Below are 12560 nucleotides of genomic sequence, written 5' to 3' on the forward strand. Positions count from 1 at the left end.
TTTTCATTATCAGTTCTCTGCATTGCCCTTTGGCTTATCTACTGCCCAGAGTATTCACAAAGTTCTGGCTCCAGTGATAGCTTTCTTCAGGCTAAAAGGAATACAAATCTATCCTTATTTGGACGACTGCCTGATTCTGGCTCAAGAAAGGGATGTGCTTCTTCAGCATTTGGAATATGTGATAGCAGTGCTAAGATGCCTAGGGTATTCTGTGAACGAAATAAAGTCCAGTCTAGTACCCTCTCAAGACATGTGCTTTCTGGGTGTGAGACTGAATACAGCAACCCAGATGGCCTTTTTAACCCCGGACAAACAAAAGAATCTTTCTCTTTACTTCCATCAACTATCTCATCAGTCCGGGCTGACTGCAAGGACAGTCCTTCAAGCCTTAGGGTTCATGGCATCTTGTATTCTGGTGCTTCCCAATGCCAAACTGCATATGAGGAAGCTGCAATGGTATCTCAAAAATTTATGGACACAGCACTGCCAGGATTTGGACACTGTCATTCCAATAGTACCTTGCATTCAAAAGGAATTTTTGTGGTGGGCTCAGGAATGTCACCTAAACAAGGGACTCTCTGTGACCCGGCCAGAGGCGAGTCAGATTTTAACGACAGATGCCTCAGACACAGCTTGGGGAGCTCATCTGAATGGAAAGTGGATACAAGACAAGTGGCCTGCCAGACTACAGCATCTACATATCAACATGAAGGAGATGTTGGCAGTCCAGTTTGCATTAATGGCCTTCAAGGATTTACTTCTTCCAGGACAGGTGTTGATTCTGACAGACAACACAACTGTCATGTGGTACATCAACAAGCAAGGGGGCACACATTCTTATCCTCTATGCAGGCAAGCAATGATTTTGTGGGAGACTGCTCTCAGTTTGCAACTAAATCTTCAAGCAAGGTTTCTGCCAGGAGCACAGAACTCCTTAGCAGATGTGTTAAGCAGGCAAATCATGGATCCCCACGAGTGGAAACTGGATCTTCATGTATTTCAGACATTGACAGTGTCCTGGGGAACTCCAGACATAGATCTGTTCGCTTCTCCACTAAACCACCAGCTGCCAAAGTTTTGCACGAAAAGGTTTCATCACACAGCCTGGAAAGTGGATGCTCTTTCTTTCAGTTGGAAAAATCTTCATGTGTATGCCTTTCCACCTCTGCCTCTCCTCCCAAAGGTACTCCTGAAGGTCAGACAAGGCAAGCCAAGGATGATTTTAATAGCTCCAGATTGGCCTCGGCAGCATTGGTACCCATTGCTGAGGAGTCTGGTAAGGAAGCCTCCTTGGCCCTTACCTTTGATTCCACACCTATTGTCTCAGAAGGACGGGCATCTACTCAATGTCAAGCTTCACTCTCTTCATCTAACAGCCTGGCATATTCTGTTTTGAGCCATAGCAGGTCTCAGCTTCCTCAACAAGTTTTGAATGTGATTATGGAAGCCAGAAGACCTAGTACAAGGAAAGTGTACGCAGGAAAATGGAAGAGATTTTTGTTTTGGTGTGCAGCAAAGGATTTGGATGTTTCTGAGCCAAATTTGAGTGTGGCTGTTCAATATCTTACTGAGTTATTGGACAAAGGTTTGTCTTTCTCTTCCATTAAGATTCATGCTGCAGCAATTTCAGCTCACTATGATTGTGACCCACCATTGTTTTCTCATCCTTTGTTCAAGCAATTTCTTAGAGGGGCAAAGAATATGAGACCCCCACGTAGAGCTCCTACTCCTGCTTGGGACCTCAATTTTGTGTTGGAGAAACTCACTCTACAACCTTTTGAGCCTACAGCTACTGCTGAATTGAAATATTTGTCATGGAAGACTGCATTTTTGTTGGCCATTACCTCTGCAAGAAGGGTGTCTGAATTGCAGGCCCTTATGGCAGTTGAGCCTTTCTTGATTTTCCATAAGGATAGGGTATCTTTACGTACTAATCCTTCTTTTATGCCTAAAGTGGTTTCTAGTGTGTCTTTAAACCAGACTATTCATTTGCCTACTTTTTATGCAGATCCCCAAAATAAGGGGGAAAAGATTTTGCATACTTTAGATGTACACAGGCAGTTGCGTTATTATTTGAGCAGGACTAAGGATTTCAGGCAGTCTCAGCAGTTGTTTGTTTCTTTTGCTTTGTGTTCTCAGGGCAAGCCTGTGTCAAAACAAACTATTTCTAAGTGGATTGGGTTTTGCATTGCTTTCTGTTACTCCCATCATGGCAAAGAGATTCCAGCTGGGATTAGACCTCATTCCACTAGGGCTACTGCCACTTCTACGGCATTTCTAAGGGGGGTGGCAACTAAGGATATTTTAGAGGCAGCTACTTGGAGTTCAGTGCATACATTCTCTAAGCATTACCACCTTCCTCTCTACTCTAAATCTAGGGCTGGTTTTGCCACTGCTATTTTACAGGGCATGTTGTCAGCTCCTGCTTCTTTGTGATTTGCCATCCTCCCTTACCTCTGCTTTGGGATTCTACCCAATAGTCAGGACTGCAGCAATGTGAGATGAAGAACATAGTACAGTTTTGTACCTACCATAAATGTAGATGTTCGAAGATCCACATTGCTGCAGTCCAATTTTCCCTCCCTCCTTCCCCTCTGTGTTTAGGGGTGGTTGTGTGGGTGGGGTTGTTGTACCTTTCTTACTTTGTATATATTGTATATATAGTTGGTACAGGGGTGTTTGGTGTGTTGTTGTTTTTTGGTTTGGCCTTATTTTCTTAGGGTCTTCTGACATCTGGGGCAAGAAAAGACTGAGGAAATGACGTCGGTCATGCGCATTTGTACTCTGACGTACTGACGTCAGTTTAATGCGCCTCTGACCGACGTCAGCCTTATACTTTGGTATTCGGGCCGACTGGGACAGCGGACTACCCAATAGTCAGGACTGCAGCAATGTGGATCTTCGAACATCTACATTTATGGTAGGTACAAAACTGTACTTTTCCCCATCCCAGGATCAGATATTTCTGGGATGCAAGCTACAAACAGACCTTATGAGAGTCTCTCTCCCCACACAGAAGATTCAGGAGTTCATTTCCTTTTTCCAAAGCCTCATCCCACTGACTCACATCACTGCCAGGACCTTTCTCAGAACTTTGGGCTTCATGGCATCCATCATCCCAATACTTCCTCTGGCAAAAGTGCATATGAGGAAATTACAGTGGTTCCTGAAATCAGTGTGGATGCAACATGCACATCCCCTAGAGTTCCCAGTTCTTCTTCTCCCTTGTCTGAAGAGGGAGGCTATTCATGCTCTGAACATTCTCCCAATAACTCATCACAAAATTGGAGAACATGGGGGCATACACTGCCACCATTGCCACTCCAGTCCTCTGCCTAAAAGTTTGTCCTTCGAAATATATAAAATTATTTTTCAGAGCCAGTTCCATTAAAGTTGTAATTGCATTAATCTAATCTCCAGGCATCTTGGTATTTTTAAATAAACTTTCTTCAAACCACTGTAACCCCAATTCATGTAGTATTACTGAGTACAGGTTTCGAACATCAGTGGTAAGGAATATGGCATCAGCAATAAAAGGGACTTCTCCCATTTGCCTTGAAAATGCCAAGAATCTGTGCAACAAAATATTAAATTTTTCATCCCCTACTTTAAACTATTGTCCAAACATTTAGCTATCTTAGATCTATTGCCATCCACTAGCAATCTAAGTGGTGGACTTTCATGCCATTTGTGGATTTTTGGGATGCCAAAAATGCCTGCAGTCACTTTTTTTTTTTTTTTTTTGTTCAGCATAAAGTCATACTCTTAGTTATCTGTCCTTGTAATAACATTTTCTCTAATTGTAAGTCTATCTTAGAATACGCTATATTTATTTTGTTTTGGGGCACTTCCTCATAAGAATCATCCGTTAACATTAAGTTTATGTGACCTGTGCAGTCGTCCTTATGCATAATGATCAGTCCTCCCCCCTTGTCTGGTTTCATAACTTTTATGTTATCATCTTGACAAACATCATTCAGCTGATCACAATGTGAAGGAATGATATTACAAAAGTGCTCTTTTTTGTTTGGTTTAACACTTTTCGGATATCAGTTTCACATATTCTCTCAAATGTTTGTAATAAGTGACGTTACATTTTTGCACATGTAATTTTAAATCAAATTAGCATGTCACTTTGGTTTTCCTCTAACAATTTGAATATCAGTGAACCATTTTTGCATAGACCAAGTCAATTTAACCCTCCTTTACATTATTTATTACAAACATTTGTGAGAATGTGTGAGATTGATATCAGAAAAGTGTTAATGTAAAGTCATTATGAATAAATAAGACTACATAGGTTGCATCAGCTCAATGTTAATGGATGATTCTTATGAGGAAGTGTCAAATATACCTTATTCTAAAGTAGACTTACAATTAGAGGATGTGTTATTACAGGGACAAATGACGAAGAATGAGTATGACTTTATGTGGAACAAAAAAAATGAAGACTGCAAGCACGTTTGGCATCCCAAAAATCCACAAATGTCTTGAAAGCCCACCACTTAGATTGATAGTGGATGGCAATAGATCCAAGACATTTTTAGAGCTAATTTTTTGGACAATATTTTAAAGGAAGGGATGAAAAATTTAACATTTTGTTCCACAGATTCTTGGCATTTTTAAGGCAAATGGGAGAAGTCCCTTTTATTGCCAATGCCATATTCCTTACCATTGATGTTCAAAACCTGTACTCAGTAGTACCACGTAATTTAAAGTAACAGTGGTTTGAAGAAAGTACATTTAAAAATACCAAGCTGCCTGCAGATAAGATTAACGCAATTACAACATTAATGAAGCTGGTTCTGAAAAATAATTTTATATATTTCTAAGGACAAACCTTTAGGCAGAGGATTGGAGTGGCAATGGAAGCAGCGTGTGACCCCATGTTCGCCAATTTTATGATGAGTTATTGGGAGCATGTTTATATCATGAATAGTCAGCCTAAAAATTCTTGGGCAATATGACATATGCCTTTTGTGGACTGATTCACATGTTAAGTTATTGGAATTTGTGGATTATATAAATAACATAGTGGATTTTTTTAAGTTTTCCTATAATAGTGACATGAATAAGATCAGTTATTTGGATGTTGAATTATGTAAAGATTTTATTAATCAGAACAGAATTATAGGTCTAATATTTATTGAAAACCGACATTCTTCAACTCCTTTTTATATTTTAATAGTATGCATCCAAAACACCAAAAGAAGGCAGTAGTTAAAGGCTAGTAGTTGCGTCTAGCCAGAATAGTATCTGATATTGCCATTTTTTACAAAAAATGAAATGTGCTTGCTGAAATGTTTTATAAAAGGGGCTATCCAGTTAGATTTGTGGAAGACATCTTGGAAAAGGTGTTAAAGAGAAGGAATGTTTTTTACATTCCATTGATCGATTGCAATAGGAATTCTGGTAGTAATCAAATGGATTCCAGCAAGAGAATGTTTAATTCAAAAGGGAATAAATTATTTTAACCACCTTTATGGTAGACACTAAGAGCATAGTGGATGTTTTATACAAAAATTGGGCATTATTTTTAAGTAATAGAGCTGTATTAGACAAAGTTGTAGGAAAAGCTATTATTGTTCATAGAAAAGGGATGACAATCAAAAATTACTTGGAAAGGAATTTTAGTGCATTTGTTTTAAGTACAATAGTTCTAAAATTGGGGAATTAGCTCAAATGGTAGAGCGCTCGCTTAACATGCGAGAGGTAGCAGGATCGATGCCCGCATTCTCCATGCTTCAAATTACTTGAAAAGGAATTGTAGTGCATTTTTTTAAGTATAATAGTTCTAAAATTGGGGAATTAGCTCAAATGGTAGAGCGCTCGCTTAACATGCGAGAGGTAGCGGGATCGATGCCCGCATTCTCCATGCTTTAACACCAGCAGAGTGGCGCAGCAGAAGCTTGCTGGGCCCATAACCCAGAGGTCGATGCATCGAAACCATCCTCTGCTATGGAAAGGGTGGAATGTTTTAGGTTAGGAGGGTGGCCTAATGGTTAAGGTGTTTGCCTTACAAACACAAGGTGCAGGGTTTGAGTCTCACAAGGGATAATTGGCTAGGCTTAAAATGGTTTGCAAGGCAGTTAGCCTAGTACTAATCTATGCAAGTACTCTATGTAAGTACTCTAAAATTAATGTGGGTATGCACATGTGTGTGAGTTGCCCACAGTGTTCTTACATTTCAGTTAAAGATAATTTTACAGCAAGGAATAATTTATATAAAATTTGGAGATGCTTTTCATGTAATTCTAAGATGGTGGTTTACCTGACACAGTGCAAAATTTGTTCAGCATTTTATGTTGGTAAAACTTCCAGGAAACTTAAGGAATGTATTTACGAACACTTGTTGGATATTAGGAAGCAAAAATCTACTAATGCACTATTTCGACATATTGAAACGGAAAGTGATCAGAATTTCAGTTTTTTAGTGTTGGAGCAAGTTCACTTAGACCCATGGGTTTTCATTGTAGAAGAACATTTAGAAAAATGTGAAATTAAATGGCAGTTAAAATTGGATGCCACTAGCTTCCCAGGGTTGAACAAGTCATGCTGCATTAATTCTTTCCTAAGATTAAAACACTTGCATTATTAAATAAAAAATAATAAAAATCAGCTGTGCAGAGTCCACCCAGGCAGTCGTACGAGTAATAATTTTCAAATAAAACACCAGTAAGCAGTCCAACAAGGTACTTAAAAGCCCATCAAACACAAGTTCAAGGGTCTATTCAGACCATTATTCAGACCGCAAAACTCTTTTGAATAGTTTCCTCCGATAAAAATCCGATTTTAGATTCAAAAGCCTTTATTAACTTAAAAGAACAAAGTGGTAAGCGCTTTCGCTATGTAGCTTTTTCAAACCATAGTAAAACCATTCACAAAGCTGATATATATATATATATATATATATATATATATATATATATATATATATATATGTATGCATAGAAATTACCTTATTACATTCAGTTAAACAATAAATTAATCAGCTTTTTTCTCAATTTTTAAAAAAGCATGCAGACAATAAACAACTTAAATAAACCACATATATATTCTGTAATAATTTATATTAAATCATTTAAAAAACATATATCAAATTCATTAAAAATGCTTTCATAAATTAAAACCTATACTTAAACTTTTAATATTTAATACTTAAATTTTCTAACTTTTAACATAGGTTTTAGAGGAATTTTATCATTAAGGGCAGGGGGATTATGTGCCTGCAGTCTGATTATCCAGTCTGTTTCTATTTGTTCAGTTCGATTTCTTATATCTCCCCCTCTTTGACTAGGTATATTAATTTGTATAATCATGAACTTAAAAGAATGTGTAGAGCCTTCTTTTAAAACATGTTTTGAAAGTGCATTAACTTCAGATTTCATCCTAATTTGATAAATGTGTTCCCTTATTCTATTTTTCAACTTCCTGTCCGTTTTACCTACATAAAACGCATTACACTCCGAACAGGTAGCCAAATACACTAAGTGTTCTGTATTACATGACCCATTAACATTAAAAGTATAAACTTTAGAAGTAAGGGGATGCACAAACAAATTACTACTATTGATATACATAAAAAAATTACATTTACTACATGATACGGTACCATTGAAACCTACTGCATCAGTTTTAATACTGTCTGAAAAACATAATAACCTGTGTAAATTCTTTTTGTTTTTATATATAAATCGAGGGTATTCACCCACTAGTTCCTTAATGTCAGGGTTAGTAGTTAAAATATCCCAGTGTCTACTAAACTCATCCTTAACTGACTTTATATCCTGAGTATAGAATAGGGCTATTTTCTGCTGCTTTCCTTCATTTCTATTCTCTACTTTATGTGATTCTTTATAGTAGCTACTACCTTTATCTGAGAAGTAAGGACATATTTTATTTTCCCTTTCTTGACAAACACTCAAAAAGCATTCCTCTACTTCTACATATTTGTAATTACGAGCTAGTAACCTCTTATTCAAAATGTCTAGCTCAGCTTCATAATTACTCTGTAAAGGGTTTAACCTAGACGCTCTTATGGCTTGTCCTTTTATAATATTAGTAAAAATATGCTGAGGGTGCATACTGTTTCTATGCAACAGTGTATTCTTATAACAATTGTTCCTGTGCACCCCAGTATTAAAATCCCCATTCCATAAACGCTGCACAGATATATCTAAATAAGCTATACTCTCCTTAGAACTAGTCATAGTAAATTTTAAAAATGAAGTTGATGAGTTCATCTGTCTATAAAATCTGCTCAAATCATCTGCTGAACCAACCCAAAGGAAAAAAACAAATCATCTACAAATCGTCTGTAAAAACAGACGAATCTTTGAAACATTTCAAGATGAAAAAGTCTTTCTTCTTCCCATAATGCCATTACTAGATTGGCGTAGCTATTGGCACATGAAGTGCCCACAGCTACGCCATCTTTTTGTAAATATAAGCGTTCTTCAAACAAAAAAATATTATTTTCTAACACCAATTTAAGGAATAAACAGATAAAGATCTCTCCTATTCTCTGACAGATTAGAATGTTTGTCAAGGTATAATTTAATACTCCTAATTCCTATATCATTGGGTATATTTGTAAATAATGAGTTAACATCCATGGTCACCATAGTAATTATACCAGTGTCCTTTAAGTTTACAGTTTCACCATAAAAGTCTAATAAAAACTGTTTAGAGTCTCTCAAAATAAAAATATTTGAGTTCAGTATAGGTCTTAACATCTTCTCAGTAAAAACTGATAAGGGTTCTGTGACCCACCCTTGACCCGACACAATTGGTCTCATTGGAGGGGCAGCTGGGTCTTTATGTACTTTAGGTAACCCTTGGATCATCGGAATAGTTGGTGTATCAGTAAACAAAAAATTATGCATATTTAAATCAATAATTTCTTTCTTATACAACTCATCCAAAACCTTATGTACTCTTAAAATATACTCTTGGGCTCTAGTTATATGCATAGATTCATAATAATTTCTGTCACTCAACATCTCAAACATACCTTATCCATTATCACTATAGGGCCACCCTTATCTGCTGGTCTGATAGAGATGTTTCTGTCATTCCTCAGATTCTGTAATGCTTTAAAGTGTCTTGGTGTTAAATTATGCTTATTAAGAATAACTTGCCTATCTTCCTTCATTTTAAACAAATCCTTTTCAACAATTTTACTGAAAGTATCTAATAAGGGATGTAAAGTAGGTACAAAGGTACTGGATTTCCTAAAATATTCCTCTGTTGTCCTTGTTTCATTGTTGGCATACAACATTTTCAATTGTACATTTCTAACAAATAATTTAACATCAAGGATTGTTTCAGTAACATTACTAACTTTTGATGGAATAAACGAAAGGCCCTTATTTAAAACCTCCATTTCAAACTTATTAAGAGGTCTGTGGGAGAGGTTCCAGACTGTCATCCTCTCCCACATTTTCTTTATAGTTGGTTCTTTCATATCCATCCCCGTAGCCTTTCTTTTCTGTCTCCCTCTGCTCATTGAGCGATTTCTCCCCCTGAAAGAGGTTTCGGCTATGGGGAAAGGATTATGTATGTCAGGACTAGCACTATTACCATGTGAAAAAGTAGTCTTACTACGAACCACTAACTCATTAACATTATTCGTAACCTTTTCTTTATTTACTGTATTAGTTATATTAGCTTGAATGTTAGTTGGCATCAAAGCAGTATCACTAGGCATACTACCTGTATTAGAATTAACTGGAGTAGGAACATTAGCAGAAACAACAGCTTCTACAGTAGGTATAGGTACACAATCTCCAGTAATAACACTAATTGACCCATTTGGGTTCACTCTATTAACATCTATAGGTAGTCCATTCTGATCACTAACTTCACTTGTATCATTATTATTGTTAACAACATTGTTAGGCATATTCATATTGCTACTGCGAGGATAAAAAGGCCTATCATGTCCATTTCTAACATTCTAGGCCAAGTAAAGACTTGGTCGTTCCCAAAATCATATAAGTCTCTTGATAATTTGTTTTTTTCTGTTCCAAGAGTCTTTTTTCATATAAACACACCGAGTCCAATAAACGATCCAGCAACGGATTAATAACGCTAGATTGATACCGACTAAACAAATCGTGCTGTTTCCTCTCTATTGCCTCGTGTAATTTACTTTCTTCTGGCAGAAAAAATTCATTTAATAACTTCATATAGTTAATGCTTAGTTCTATATTCAGTTGCTGCCAACAAAATAAAAGTTCTGGGTAAGCATTACCTGTAGTTGGCATCTTAAGGATCCTAAGACCCCTAGGTATCACCTTCCTCTGGATGCAGACCTCAAAGTGAAATCGCTACATCTGTAAATGTTTCAGTTTCAGCAGTTCTGACTCCATCAGGGATAAAGCAGAATTAATATTCTCAAAGTCTGTGTTGCTTAACGAAACACCATTGCTGGCCGTCACTAACTCGAGTTCAAGAAGCGGATTGACGTCAGCAGTCACACAGCTTTGTAATCTAGGATGTACCATTTTCTTCGGTTGAGCGGTAATGGGGTTGTAAGGTAATTCAATATTATTTTCCAAGGAATCCGCTATGGTTAGCTCGTGGTGTTGTAAAAAATAAAAGAATAAACAAGCGATGATAAAAGACACCACTAGCAAATAAAGGTACCTGCACAGTTCGAAAAGGGGTACCATAAAATAATAAAAATCAGCTGTGCAGAGTCCACCCAGGCAGTCGTACGAGTAATAACTTTCAGATAAAACACCAGTAAGCAGTCCAACAAGGTACTTAAAAGCCCATCAAACACAAGTTCAAGTGTCTATTCAGACCATTATTCAGACCGCAAAACTCTTTCGAATAGTTTCCTCCAATAAAAATCCGATTTTAGATTCAAAAGCCTTTATTAACTTAAAAGAACAAAGTGGTAAGCGCTTTCGCTATGTAGCTTTTTCAAACCATAGTAAAACCATTCACAAAGCTGATATATATATATATATATATATATATATATATGTATGCATAGAAATTACCTTATTACATTCAGTTAAACAATAAACTAATAAATTAATCAGCTTTTATCTCAGTTTATAATAATTTATATTTTTATATTAAATCATTTAAAAAACATATATCAAATTCATGAATTTGATATATGTTTTTTAAATGATTTAATATAAATTATTACAGAATATATATGTGGTTTATTTAAGTTGTTTATTGTCTGCATGTTTTTTTAAAAATTGAGATAAAAGCTGATTAATTTATTAATTTATTGTTTAATTGAATGTAATAAGGTAATTTCTATGCATACATATATATATATCAGCTTTGTGAATGGTTTTACTATGGTTTGAAAAAGCTACATAGTGAAAGTGCTTACCACTTTGTTCTTTAAGTTAATAAAGGCTTTTGAATCTAAAATCGGATTTTTATTGGAGGAAACTATTCGAAAAAGAGTTTTGCGGTCTGAATAATGGTCTGAATAGACCCTTGAACTTGTGTTTGATGGGCTTTTAAGTTCCTTGTTGGACTGCTTACTGGTGTTTTATCTGAAATTTATTACTCGTACGACTGCCTGGGTGGACTCTGCACAGCTGATTTTTATTATTTTTTATTTTATGGTACCCCTTTTCGAACTGTGCAGGTACCTTTATTTGCTAGTGGTGTCTTTTATTATCACTTGCATTATTAATTTATTTTTTTTTTATTATTTTATTGTTGTGCTTTTTTAATAGGTTGGATTTTATCATGTGATGTAAAATTCAGAATGTTTGTGTGAATTCAATATTGTATCTTTGTTCTGAAGAAGTTGTGTTTAAGGGAACAAAATCGCTCAACTTGGTAAATAAAGTTTTATCCTTGGTGCCAGTGGTTGTCGTTCCTGTACTACAGCAAGTTTATTCCAGAAAGTCTAGCCACTCAATGGTATTTCAGTGGCCAGACTGTTTTCTATCAGTATATGTTTGATTTACAGTGGGCACATTGGTTGGGCTGTCCAGTCAGTATGCTCATTTTTGAATAGCAATAAGCAGTCATTTTTTAATGTAAATTTTAGCTATCATGTCCAAACTTGTAAGGGCAAGTTATTTATTAGGAAGAAGTGCCATAACATTTCTGTTTTAGTGTTTATTTGTAGCTTGTCTTTGAGAATGCACACACGCTTCTGGATACATATTTGGAGTTGTTTCACAGACCATTTTTGAAAGCTGACTACATTCTTTCTTTAATCCCATATAAGGCAACATTATTTCTTTAATCCCATATAAGGCAACATAAGCTTGGAAGTGTCTGTATGCCCCTTAAGTGTAATACCAGTTTATAAGCGGAACATAAGCTAGCAATCAGATACCTAAATGATAGGCTTATTTTTAAGTTTACTGTCTGTATAGCAGTTGAAGGGGTTCAGTCCTGTATTGTTCTTCAGACCTGAACACCTTTAAAATGCAAGCATAGCTGCTATGACAGAAGTATAGGCAGCAGGATTAAAACAAAATGAGATCAATAATTCTCTGTGCAGGGTGTGTGTTGTATGTTGTAGAAGAACTCATTCCCCAGATCTCAGTACCCCTGAGCTGGTT

The 12560-nt window shown here is 36.2% G+C and overlaps 1 protein-coding gene and 1 non-coding gene across 2 annotated transcripts in view; both read left to right on the top strand.

Annotated features, from left to right (window-relative positions):
• Window positions 1-12560, top strand: part of ATP6V1H (ATPase H+ transporting V1 subunit H) — a gene marked incomplete in the record, with an annotated part of 1920819 nt that overhangs the window by 506887 nt on the left and 1401372 nt on the right.
• TRNAV-AAC lies at window positions 5803-5875 on the top strand. Its single transcript has one exon. It is a non-coding gene; the product is annotated as a tRNA-Val (tRNA).

The sequence above is a fragment of the Protopterus annectens genome, chromosome 3.part0 (genome assembly GCF_019279795.1).
Source record: "Protopterus annectens isolate FY-2018-M chromosome 3.part0, PAN1.0, whole genome shotgun sequence".
NCBI lineage: Eukaryota > Metazoa > Chordata > Ceratodontiformes > Protopteridae > Protopterus > Protopterus annectens.